The following is a 13,227-nucleotide window of genomic DNA, read 5'->3' on the forward strand; positions in this document are numbered from 1 at the left end:
TTCTTTGGGATGGTCTTTTAGGACAAGAGGTAGCTTAATAAAGATTTTTTTATGGAGATTTTACTGTATGCACATTACAATGGGTCCAGCCAAGCAATTATGATATCAACCTGGAGCAAGGGTTTTGTGCAGTCATGAATACAAGTCCAAGTACAGGAAATGAGCTATGTAGCATGCTTACTACATACTGATAAATTATTCCACTTGCCAAGATGCTTGTGCAGTGGGAATACTAATGTGTAGTACTATTTTTACTGCACAAATTCCCAGCCAAATGGAATGTGTGTCAGTAGTAAGAACAGTTTGTAAACTCCTGGCAAAAAGTCTGGAACTGCTCTGATGTCAATAAAAAGAGAGGAATGGTTTATGTCACAGTGTGTTGTGGACCAGTGGATCTCATTCCATGCTAACGGGATGAATTCCCCCCCCCCATCTTTTTTTACTATTGGTTTAAAAAGATATTCCTATTTATATAAATAAAATAGAAGATCTGATTTCAATTAATAAAGGAAAATATAAATACTAAATTTGAATTCATGCTGCCTTTAATTATAACTCACCCTCCTATTATGCCAAACTGTTGCAACACATATTATTGGGGCAAATTCTGCCCTCAGTTGTGCACACTGAATTGAACAACAGTTGTACATATGGAACCAAATCCTTCCCTGGTCTGTGTGACATGTAAAAGGATGCACTGCTCTAAGATCTTAGCAGCCGAGCGAATTCCCAATAGCCTTACTTCTTTAAGTCCCATTGTCTTCAGTGGGATCTCCAGGTAAATGATATAAAGTAGGGGGGTTGGTTTCATGGAACACTGAGCTACCTTTTATGAGAAAAAGGAGCTGTACACTTTGGATGGCCTCAATCTCAGTAGTAGGGGAACAAATCTTCTGGGTGACAGCGAGATAGACGAGTCTGGAAGGCATTAAAGTATAGCAGGGGTCAGTGTTGATGGGACAGTGTATCAAATGGAAGATATCACAAGCAAATTAAATCAAGATGACAAGGGACCTGAAGAGAAGCCAAACGTTCATTGCCTTTATGCCAATGCTAGATACCTGAATTTACAAGAGGAATTAGAAATGCTCATGAGAAGAAATTTGACACAACTGGTATTATTGAAACCTATGGGATGATTCACATGATTGTGATATGCCTCTTTGGGTCACGGTCCAGAGGGAGGGACACCCTTTGTGAGGCTACTATATACCCAACCCAAATTGATGGGCAGGGAGAGAGTAGGAAACCTGTGGTACCTTGGCTCCTCCCCCAATGCTCCAGCCTGTGCAGCTGCACTGCCATGAGAAAGATGTACTTGTGTCAGGTAAAGGGCTGGGAGAAACCAGTAGGCAGATCATAAGTCTCCAGGTCATAATATGCTTCCCGGTTTTTTGCTGGGGCAGCACAAAAATGTGCTGAACACAAATGGTGACTGATGCAAAGCTACAATTAACCTCTAAATATGTTTACTAATTTGTCCTAAAAGAACAACAAGGTTGCATGGTGAAGCACTCAAAATTACAGAAATGGTATGGTAGTAATCACGACTATAGTGTGCCACAAACATGTTTCTTATAAAGAAGAATGGCAATGTATTATGGTATATTGGTTAGGAAATAGTACTGAACATTAAACTACAATGCAAGAGCAAAAGAGGGCCATTTCTTTTTGAGTGCTTCGCTTTGCAAACTGAACATTCTTTTAATATTTTAGTTTTTGTCTGCAATTTCCTAAATGTTTAAAAATGCAAATTAGAAAACAAGTTCCATCATGTGCAAATTATGTGCTAAACAGTATCACAACACTCTGTGCTATGTGATATGTGCACTGATGCAGGAGCCTTGCCTTCCTCCCTATGCACCTGCACTCATAGGAGTGTTGAGTTCTGCTTTGATCCATTGTTCTCGAGAAAGCCCAATTGGTTTAGCCTCAAACTTTCCCTAAAAGGCACTCCCCAGCTGAAAATAAAACTGTCAACTTTCATCCTAAACATAAGGGCTATGCACTACTTAAATCTTGTTTTGATCTCCTGATTGATGTGAAAGGGAGAACAGTCAGGTGCTGTCTATTCAAGTCTTGTATCTGGAAAAAGGTCTAAGAACGGCGCCTTGCAAGACATATTCCTAATTCGCTGACGGTCCTCGTAAGCGGTGATAATCACCAAGAAAGGGGTTTGACTGACAAGAAAATAAAAAGAAGCTCCTTTAACAGGCCTCAAAGGGTAGCTTGGTGATGGCACAAAAACCTAACCCGAGACCCTCCTTAGCTACAGGAAAGTGCGAGTTGCTTGAGGGCTTCCAAGAAACTGGAGCCACTAAGAGTCAGATTTTAATGCCAGAAGGGACCATTATGATCTTCTAGTCTGACCTTCTGGATAATACATACAAATAAATAATAAAATAAAATCATCATCATAATATTGAGTCTATGAGAAAATTCAGAGAAAAGATAGGGATTGAGTTAGCTGATGAGACTAGAAAATGCTGAACTCAGTGACCTAGAAGTTTTGTTAGTTTAAAAACAAAAACTACAGAAACATTCCTATAATTAGATACATGTGTAATAACCAGCCGTTGGGATTCTTCACAGCCGTGCATTAAAATGTATGGAAGTTGTGTGTCTAAATCGCCTGCATGCTGTGTTCCCCCTAAGGTGTGCACCTGTGCGGCTGCACAAGAGCCTACCAAGGGCCGCACACTTGATGAGCAGAGCTGTGCAGGCCTGCACACTGCACAGAGGGCATAGTCAGGTGGGCCTGGAAGATGGCAGTGGGGGGAAGTGGTGGGGGAGATGCTGCTTCCCCAACACCGAGGCTGTGGTGGGGAGAGACTCTCCCAGCTCCGGGGCTGCTGCAGGGAGAAAGGATTCCACGCAGCTCCGGGGCTGTTGCAGGGAAAGATGCCTGTCTCTCCCAGCTCCAGGGCTGCTGTGGGGAGAGAGGGCTGGGAAAAGTCCGTAGCCGTAGCCCTGGGCCTGGGGTTGTCCCTTCAAATCCAAAACCTATTCCTTCGTGACACCTTAAATGATTTCTTGACACCTTAAATGACTGCTTCTTGGAGCAGCTAGTCCTGGAACCCATAAGAGGAGAGGCAATTCTTGATTTAGTCCTAAGTGGAGCACAGGATCTGGTCCAAGAGGTGAATATAGCTGGACCGCTTGGTAATAGTGGCCATAATGTAATTAAATTTAACATCCCTGTGGTGGGGAAAACATCACAGCAGCCCAACACTGTAGCATTTAATTTCAGAAAGGGGGACTACACAAAAATGAGGAGGTTAGTTAAACAGAAATTAAAAGATACAGCGCAAAAAGTGAAATTTCTGCAAGCTGCATGGAAACTTTTTAAAGACACCATAATAGAGGCTCAACTTAAATGTATACCCCAAATTCAAAAACATAGTAAGTGAACCAAAAAAGTGCCACTGTGGCTAAACAACAAAGTAAAAGAAGCAGTCAGGGGCAAAAAGGTATCCTTTAAAAAGTGGACGTTAACTCCTAATGAGGAAAATAGAAAGGAGCATAAACTCTGGCAAGTGAAATATAAAAATACAATTAGGAAGGCCAAAAAAGAATTTGAAGAACAGATAGCCAAAAGACTCAAAAAGTAATAGCAACTTTTTTTTTTTAAGTACATCAGAAGCAGGAAGCCTGCTACACAACCAGCAGAGCCACTGGATGATTGAGATGCTAAAGGAGCACTCAAGGACAATAAGGCCATTGCGGAAAAACTAAATGAATTATTTGATTCGGTCTTCACAGCTGAGGATGTGAGGGAGATTCCCAAACCTGAGCCATTCTTTTTGGGTGACAAATCTGATGAACTGTCCTAGATTGAGGTGTCATTAGAGGAGATTTTGGAACAAACTGATAAACTAAACAGTAATAAGTCACCGGAAACAGATGGTATTCACCCAAGAGTTCTGAAGGAACTCAAATGTGAAATTCATAGACTCATAGATACTAAAATCAGAAGGGACCATTATGATTATCTAATCCGACCTCCTGCACAACGCAGGCCACAGAATCTGACTCACCCACTCCTGCGAAAAACCTCTCACCTATGTCTGAACTATTGAAGTCCTCAAATCGTTTAAAGACTTCAAGGAGCAGAGAATCCTCCAGCAAGTGACCCATGCCCCATGCTACAGAGGAAGGCGAAAAACCTCCAGGGCCTCTTCCAATCTGCCCTGGAGGAAAATTCCTTCCCGACCCCAAATATGGCGATCAACTAAACCCTGAGCATATGGGCAAGATTCACCAGCCAGATACTACAAACAATTCTTTCCTGGGTAACTCAGATCCCACTCCATCTAACATCCCATCACAGGCCATTAGGCCTATTTATCATGAATATTTAAAGATCAATTAGTTACCAAATTGCAGAACTACTAATTGTAGTTTGTAATCTATCTTTTAAATCAGTTTCTGTACCAAATAACTGGAGAATAGCTAATGTGATGCGAATTTTTAAAAGGGCTCCAGAGGTGAATCTGACAATCACAGGCTGGTAAGCCTGACTTCAGTATCGGGCAAACTGGTTGAAACCATAGTAAAGAACAAAACAGTCAGACACATAGATGAACATAATTTGTTGAGGAAGAGTCAACATGGTTTTTGTAAAAGGAAATCATGCCTCACCAATCTACTAGAATTCTTTGATGGTATCAACAAGCATGTGGATATAGTATACTTAGATTTTCAGAAAGCCTTTGACAAGATCCCTCACCAAAGGCTCTCAAGCAAAGTAAACTGTCATGGGATAAGAAGGAAGGTCCTTTCATGGACTGATAACTGGTTAAAAGATAGGAAAAACAAAGGGTAGGAATAAATGGTCAGTTTTCAGAATGAAGAGAAGTAAATAGTGGTGTCCCCCAGGGGTCTGTACTGGGACCAGTCCTTTTCAATATATTCATAAATGATCTGGAAAAAGGGGTGGCAACATTTTCTGATGATACAAAATTACTCAAGATAGTTAAATCCCAGGCAAACTGCGAAGAACTACAAAAGGATCGCTCAAAACTGGATGACTGGGCAATAAAAAGGCAGATGAAATTCAGTGTTGATAAATGCAAAGTAATGCACATTGGAAAACATAATTCCAACTACACATATAAAATGATGGGGTCTAAATTAGCTGTTACCACTCAAAGAGATCTTTGAGTCATTGTGGATAGTTCTCTGAAAACATCCACTCAATGTACAGTAGGAGTCAAAAAAGCGAACAGAATGTTGGGAATCATTAAGAAAGGGATAGATAATAAGACAGAAAATATCATATTGCCTCCATATAAATCCATGGTATGCCAACATCTTGAATATTGCGTGCAGTATATTCGCCCCATCTCAAAAAAGATATATTAGAATTGGAAAAGGTTCAGAAAAGGGCAACAAAAATTATTAGGGGTATGGAATGGCTTCCATATGAGGAAAAATTAATAAGACTGGGACTTTTCAGCTTGGAAAAGAGATGACTAAGGGGGGATATGATAGAGGTCTATAAAATCATAACTGGTGTGGACAAAGTAAAGAAGGAAGTGTTATTTACTCCTCCTCATAACACAGGAATTAGGGGTCACCAAACGAAATTAATAGGCAGCAGGTTTAATACAAACAAAAGGAAGTAATGTTTCACACAACGTATAGTCAACCTGTGGAATTCCTTGCCAAAGTATGTTGTGAAAGCCAAAACTATAACAGGATTCAAAAAAGAACTACATAAGTTCATGGAGGATAGGTCCATCAATGGCTATTAGCCAAGATGGACAGGTATCGTGTCCATAGCCTCTGTTTGCCAGAAGCTGGGAATGGACGATGGGATGGATCACTTGATGATGACCTGTTCTGTTCATTCCCTCTGGGGCACCTGGTATTGGCCACTGTCGGAAGACAGGATACTGGGCTAGATGGACCTGTGGTCTGACCCAGTATCGCAGCTCTTATGCCAAACACCTTGATGCAGGGTTTGTGAGGCCCCCATAGAAGTCGGCGTATTTCAAGCATAAAGAAAGCATAACAATTATTTTATTGCATGCATCAATACTAATGATAAAATATTTTGTTTCCTATGTCAAGAAAACAGATAATTTTGTTTTATGCCTCAAAGGAATAGATACATGTAAGATTCCAAAAGGCTACTGAAAATTTTGCAGTGTTAATGTTCTTTTTATTTGAGTTCATGTTAAATAAGCAGTGCACCTTGTTAATTATCCCTTGTTTTAATATTCTTTACAACTTTTTAAAAAAATATATATATCATATCTACGGTTTTTGTTTCTACTGGTGGCGCACATCCTCATATCACCTCAATATTGGTGCTGCACATAACAAAATTCATTCCACACATGGATGGAAACAATCTGAGAGAACATTGCCTGCATGTCATTAAAAATCTCAGCTAATATCTCTACTTTCTACAGATTGCTCCTAACTTTATGATCGCTGTTTGTCACTAAAAGGCAAATTAGGTACAGATAGCTTTTTAAATATCTTTCACTTTCTTATGAGGTAATTCTTATAGCAAGACCCTAAGTTCTGATCTTCTCTACAATCTTTCTTGTTCCTACCAATAACCAACTGCAGCACCTCCTTGAACTGATTCTCAGTTTACGTCAGCTCTTCTAAAAAGAAAAGGAGTACTTGTGGCACCTTAGAGACTAACACATTTATTAAAGCTTATGCTCTAATAAATTTGTTAGTCTCTAAGGTGCCACAAGTACTCCTTTTCTTTTTGCGAATACAGACTAACGCGGCTGCTACTCTGAAACCTGTCAGCTCTTCTGCTGCTGTTCTATCATCAAGATAAGGAGGCATGTCTGAACATACAGGGCCAATTCCTTGCAAGTATAAATCAGCAAAGCTCCATTTAAGTCAAACTTCCAACTTCCCTCTTTTTCTTTCTCACAAGCAGTACATTTTATGCAACTACTTAATGCATTTCTCATCACCAAGAAAACTGCTTAGTTTGCAATACAGCAATTCCCACTGACAAACAAATTGGGCATAAAGGTTGCTAGAAAGAAGACATGCAATATACACTGACCGCTCTCACCTTTGCCTTAAAAGGTACTCTTCAAGAGGTCTCCTGGGGATTGGGGAAAAAGTTGTAGCTAACTTTTCTGCTTTCAGTTCATTTAAATGTCCCATCAGCTCATTTAAATTCTCTATACCCTACTGAAATCTCATTGGCAAGGAAATTGCTAGGAAATTCGGTCAATAAAAAATAAAAGAACTTGTGTGTATCCAGGTGTGCTGATGTGATCTGTTAAATATAATATATGGATAAATCGTGGCTCCGTTGACTTCAGTGCCACTCACCCACCTCAGCAGGTGGGAAACTCGATGGGACCATCAGCAGCAGGGACAGGCCCCATCGAATTGAGGAGAAAAGCACACACTGAGAGGTTGCAGGGGTCCCTTCCCCTACAGAATCTCTAGCTACTTGTTAGCTGGTTTAGGCATGAAGGGAGCTGGTTGATCCCTCACCCTCCTCTTTCATTACCTTAAACTCTAGCCTGGGCCACATGGAGCCTCTGTTGGCACCATTCCAGCAGCCTCACCCTCCCCACCGGGTATTGGAAGCCTTGGAGCTGTGTTTTGCCAATGCTGCAGGTCTGACTGACCATCTGTTTTGGGATCAGGAAGGAATTTTTTCTTCCCAGAGGGGTCAAATTGGCAGAGGCCTAAGGAATTTTTCACCTTCCTTGCAGCACCCTGGAGGTGCAGTTGAGTAAAAGAGGACTAGGACTGAATAATTAGGATAGCACTTGGTAAGGATGTTAGCTGGTTGCAACTTGTAGCCAGTTTCCAGTGTGGCTAAAAGGAACCATTCCCAGAACTAACAGAGCTGGGATTTTACTGATTAGCCTTGTGCTCGTGGGATGGAGGAAGACCTTGTAGCCTTCGTGGGCTGAGGTCCCTTCACAGGGGGATGGGTGGGTGGTAGGACTCAGAAGAGCAAGCTGAATCCTGGGGGTAGGCTGAGGAGAGTCTACCCTGAGTATGTGTTATAAGGTAGGAGCCCTGTAACCCCATACTGGAGCCACTTAAAATACCTGCTTGGTGAGAATCTGGTGACTAACAGGGTGTACAGCACCCTCTTCCCCATGTTAAATTTAATAAAGTTGTGGTCTGCTACTTAAAATTCACCCCTATGTTTGTCCTCGTTTGCCATCATGTCTACATTAATGGGGTCAGGATTTCACCCATAAGCTTGTTATCATGATCAATACTTCCAAGTCTACTGTACAGCATTTAGCTTAAAGACCTCTGCAGCATCAGTAAAAAAATGAAGCCATTTTACTAACTCCATTTCATATGGAGCTGGACAGTCATTCCTCGTGACACATGGGGGTTCTCCCTTCCACTTCAGTCAAGGACAATCAATTTTATTTTTAAAATGCCATAATCATTTATATTGATCGACAGTTGTGAATGGCAGTGCTTGGAATCCATATCTGGCTTGGGATAGTGTTACTTTGCAAACATTTTGTGCTCAGTTAGGCAGGCTTGCTAATGCATGGCAGTTTCATTCAATCTCTCCTGTGTTCCCAGTGTGAGAAAAGGGCCAAGCTGACCGAATAAGCCCACCCTTGACTTGACATTTTACAGTGAGCTGCCCACTTTTTTTCATCCATTCAAATTGTGAATGGCAAAGAGTTAGTTATGTATAAAACGCACAAGGACAAAAGTTGAGGCAGGTTAATAAGCCTTGAAAAGGAGAATTATGAGGCAATTGCTAGTGCTTTAGAGCAATGGCTTTCAAACTTCTTCTATATTATGAAGCATTTCTTTAAGACAGAGACACACTTGTGGACTATTATAAGTAGCCATTGGAGTTGATGGGTAATGATCCCTGTCATGAGACAGGGATCTCTGCCTTCAGAGTTGTGCCCAGGTCCTGTGAATGGGCCAGTAGGTGAAGTTTCCGTTTCCGGCCAGCTTTCCTGTGTGTAGGGTGACCAGACAGAAAAAGTGAAAAATTGGGACGAGGGTGGGGGGTAATAGGAGCCTATATAAGAAAAAGACCCAAAAATTGGGACAGTCCCTATAAAATCGGGACATCTGGTCACCCTACCTGTGTATCAGACCTTTATTATAGACCAAGTCATTTCACAGTCCTGATACTATACATTCTCTGTAGCATCATATTAGTAGAGCAGCATTAAAAAAACAATATGAAAATAAACTTGCCTAAACACAATGAGTATGGCACTTAGCTATGGCTCTCCATTTTGTATCAGTGGTGTTCGTTTACTATAGCACTTTTAATTTCCTAGCACCAAAACGCCTCTCCTTGGTTCCAGTTCCTCCAAATTTGCTCTGATCTCTTCAGATTGCTTTGCAGATTGATTGTGTCCTCCTGCACATTGTTTACCTTATTAGTTTGGAGCTGCCCAGAAATCTGCACAAGATTGAATTTAGAGCAAAGAAACGCCTGTCATGTAAGACCTGAAGCCATCAAAGCCATGTGGAAGGAAGAAAAAGGTTTGGGCTTTTGGTTGAGTTGGTCAGAAAAAACATCTGAAAAACCTACCACTACCTCTCAGTTTGAAGACTGACAGATGGCAGAAACGGCTACACAGACCACCTGGAAACACTCTATGGCTCACCAGCAGTCTGAAAACCATATTCTGGGAACTTCTGTGGTGGAAGAAGCTGAATTTAGAAAATAGAAGTCTAGGTTTTCATTGAAAACTGGGGAGGAAAAAAACGCATTTGGAAAATTTCCAAAAGCAATTTTTCATCAAAAAAAGTTTTGAATGAAAATCTTCAACCAGCTCTACTTTTCATTTCAATAGGAGTAGGATCAGGCCTATAGATAGTTTGCTGTACATTTTGCAGAGTAACTTTAATCTGAACCTTATGCATGTTCATAAACCAGTTTGTGGATTTCATGTGTCACAACATTACTGCCCTCTGTGAATGGTTTGTATGTTATTCTGGTTTTGAAAGTAACTAAAGACTACAGCCCTTTAGCTGTAGAAAATCCAAATCCAGATGTTGCACCTTTCCCCCGGTTTGCTTCACCTGCATCACTGCTTTTTATATACTTCAGCTTTAAAAGTTACACTGCACAGCTATTTCACTATTAAAAAAATGAAAAGAAAATTCATAATTCAAGCAACACGATTGCCAATGCCTGTGGGCCATATGCCAGAAAGACGGAGGCTAATAACTTACCTTAAACTTCACTGCAAGTAGTTATTAGCATAATAAATACACATATATATATGTACCTGATGAAATACTTTAAATTTAGGAATGCCACTGTAAATGTGGTCCACTTGTAAAAACATTCTCTTTTACAGTGAGTATCAGCATTCTCCAGCGGGGAAAGAAGTGTCAGGTAATCCATTATAGATTAACTGAAAAGCTTTTATAAAAAATTAAAATGTTGAAGAGCCCAAATCAATAAGGGGTGAAAATTCACCCCTCTGTAAACAGCCAGCACTTAAGCCCACATAATAGGACTCTTCCACTGGCTGCTCAAGTGTGGGGAAAGCTTCTTGTGTCCTATGCACACCCACAGAAGGGCCAGACACATTCAATCTTTTCTCAGGGAAACTGATTGAAGCTATTGGGAGTTTTCCTGCATTCCCACCTCAGCATTTGGCCATGTGTGTGAGAAGCTAACGGGACATAAGCGCAGTCAGTGACTTCCAGTATTGCAGAGAATTCAGTAAGGGCATTAATGTCTTTCTTTCCAGCTCATTGGGAGGGAGCAGAACTTGCAAGGTGGATTTTCAAAAGCGCTCAGCTTTGGCCTAACTCTCATTTAAGTCAATGGTGAAACTCTCATTGATTTCAGTATCAGTAGAGTTCAGCCAGTGTGCTGCGCATTTGAAAATCCCACTTTAAATGCACACCATCTTCATCACACCTGCTATAAATTGTGATATATTCTTGATAGGCCTCATTAACACAAGGAAAACTACCTGCTGCTCACTGCAATGGGACTGTTCCCACAAAAACAACTAATCTCCCAGCTACTTTCCACAGTAATGAAACAATATGACGATGTGTCTGTCATGTACACTTGCCAAGGACTAAAAATTAATGTACAGGAAAAACACAAGCTCAGGGTGTATGTGGCAATGTATGGTATATTGCACACTTCTTTAAGAGAATTGTCAATGAGTGCATATTATGTAGTGCATTGGGTTATAGTAATGCACACCCCTGGTTACTTAACAGTCATGTACTTTTCTATATGCATTACAAATTGAAAGCTGGAGCTGCTTCTAGGCACTGTAAGTTGAGTATTATCTTTTCTGATACATTTTCAAATCTGTACTTCATGCGATAAAGCTGGAACAATATACCATCTTTTACAGAACTCCCTCCCCCTTACTAATCCAGTCTAGTTTTTGGGGGAAATGATCAGGTTTCATTGGGGTTTTTTGGAGGAGGGCAGGGATTTCATGCTTTTTCAGTTTTTGAACATCTATATCACTCTGAATTATTTACGTAATCATAACACATATTTGAAAGTGTTTTCATACCGGAAACATCAGGCTCGAATTTCAATCTGAGAATAAAAACATTATAGTAAAATGTTTAAAGAACAAATTCTATTTTTTTTGCCTATTAGAAAACAGTAAGAACATTTCTAAACTGTCTAGAAATTTGGAGATGGGAAACGGGTGGAGTCATCAGAGTTTTCAGAGAGGGACATGGCTAGTGAGTGGAATCAATTGTCATTGGATGGTAAAGGAACAAAAGTGGATGGACTTGTGAACTGATAGTAGGATCTGGTTAGCTAGAACTTCTGGGAGGTGGTAACATATCTGATCACATGGTGCTATACAGAGCTGGCTGGCTAGAGCTTATTATTTTTCAATTTTTGGTCCTCAGTGTTGATTTCATTAAACGGTTTTCTCATTCTAACTATAGTGAATGTGAAAGCTGTTAATCAATACTGCAAATGGATGATTATTGTTTTAGTTATTACCAACTAGCAATGAATGAATTCTATTTATTCATAGTATGAATTCTATTTATTTGATTCACCATGCCTAGAAGAAATTAAAAGTGAAGAAATAGAGGAAACATTAAGGAAGAACTAAAAGAATCAACATGAATGAAAGATGGTTGGTTAAACATAAGAAATGACTCAATAGTGGCAACAAACATCCAGGCAGGGGAAAAAAAATCCCCTCCTGATGAATTGACGCTATTGATTTACATCTGAAAAGAAAACTACATAACACTGTATCCAAGTTGCTGAGGTGCCACCCAAAAAGAGAGAAAAATATGATAAGAAGGTCTTTGTCATTTGCTCAAAACAGTGAAAATACAGTGAAAAAGATGAGAGACTATTTCAGGGAAAATTATCCTAAACTTCTGTAACATGGGTGTTAAGCACTGTATGTAAATCTAATTGTGCATTAAGGCTGTGTTAAGTATTACTTCTTTCTCAATGCACCAATTAAAATACTCTTCTTTAACTATCATCAAACACCCGGTTGGTTGATTAAAAAAGTAGTTGTATGCCCGGTTCCAAGTCATACCCAATGGAGCTCAGGAATATTGGGTATCGTATTTGCATCTAATTACTGTAAGTATAATGAAGTGTGTACTGAGCATGAGGAGGATTTGATCTAAGCCTAACATATTTTGACAGATTGTTTTATTTATTTTTGCTATGCAATAGCCTATAGGCATGGTTTTATATCATGACACCAGGGACTTCTATAACATTATAGATACCTGCTCCATCTTCAGCCTGTCTCTGTGATGACTTGTCCTGTCCTCAGATCCAGACAACAACTTTTTATTCTGACTATGGAGATTTACATCTTTGGCCAACACCCTGAGAGCAAGGGCTACGAGGTGCAGATGGATGCCCTGATCGTTGGAGCCCGGGGCGCTTGGGACCCCTGCAACAAGCGTGTGCTGCGGAACTGCGGGATCGGTCGACGCTACGCACGGCTCATGCAGCGCCTCATGGTCTCGGACACCATCTGATGGTCCAGGGACATCTACATTGAATACATCACCGGCCACCGACAGTACCAGGAGGTATGAGCCGGTACGACATCATGCATCAACTATGGGAAAGGGACTGAGAGACTTTTTCCATTGGACCATATGAACTGGAACCATAAACTCACTGAACATTAAATCCCACCAAATGAGGGTAGATCCATCCTCATCATCGTATCCGCTCATTATACTCCACACCTGAATATAGCCATTATATGGACAACATACCCCCATATCTCA

Source organism: Dermochelys coriacea, chromosome 1, assembly GCF_009764565.3.
Source record: "Dermochelys coriacea isolate rDerCor1 chromosome 1, rDerCor1.pri.v4, whole genome shotgun sequence".
Taxonomy (NCBI): Eukaryota; Metazoa; Chordata; order Testudines; family Dermochelyidae; genus Dermochelys; species Dermochelys coriacea.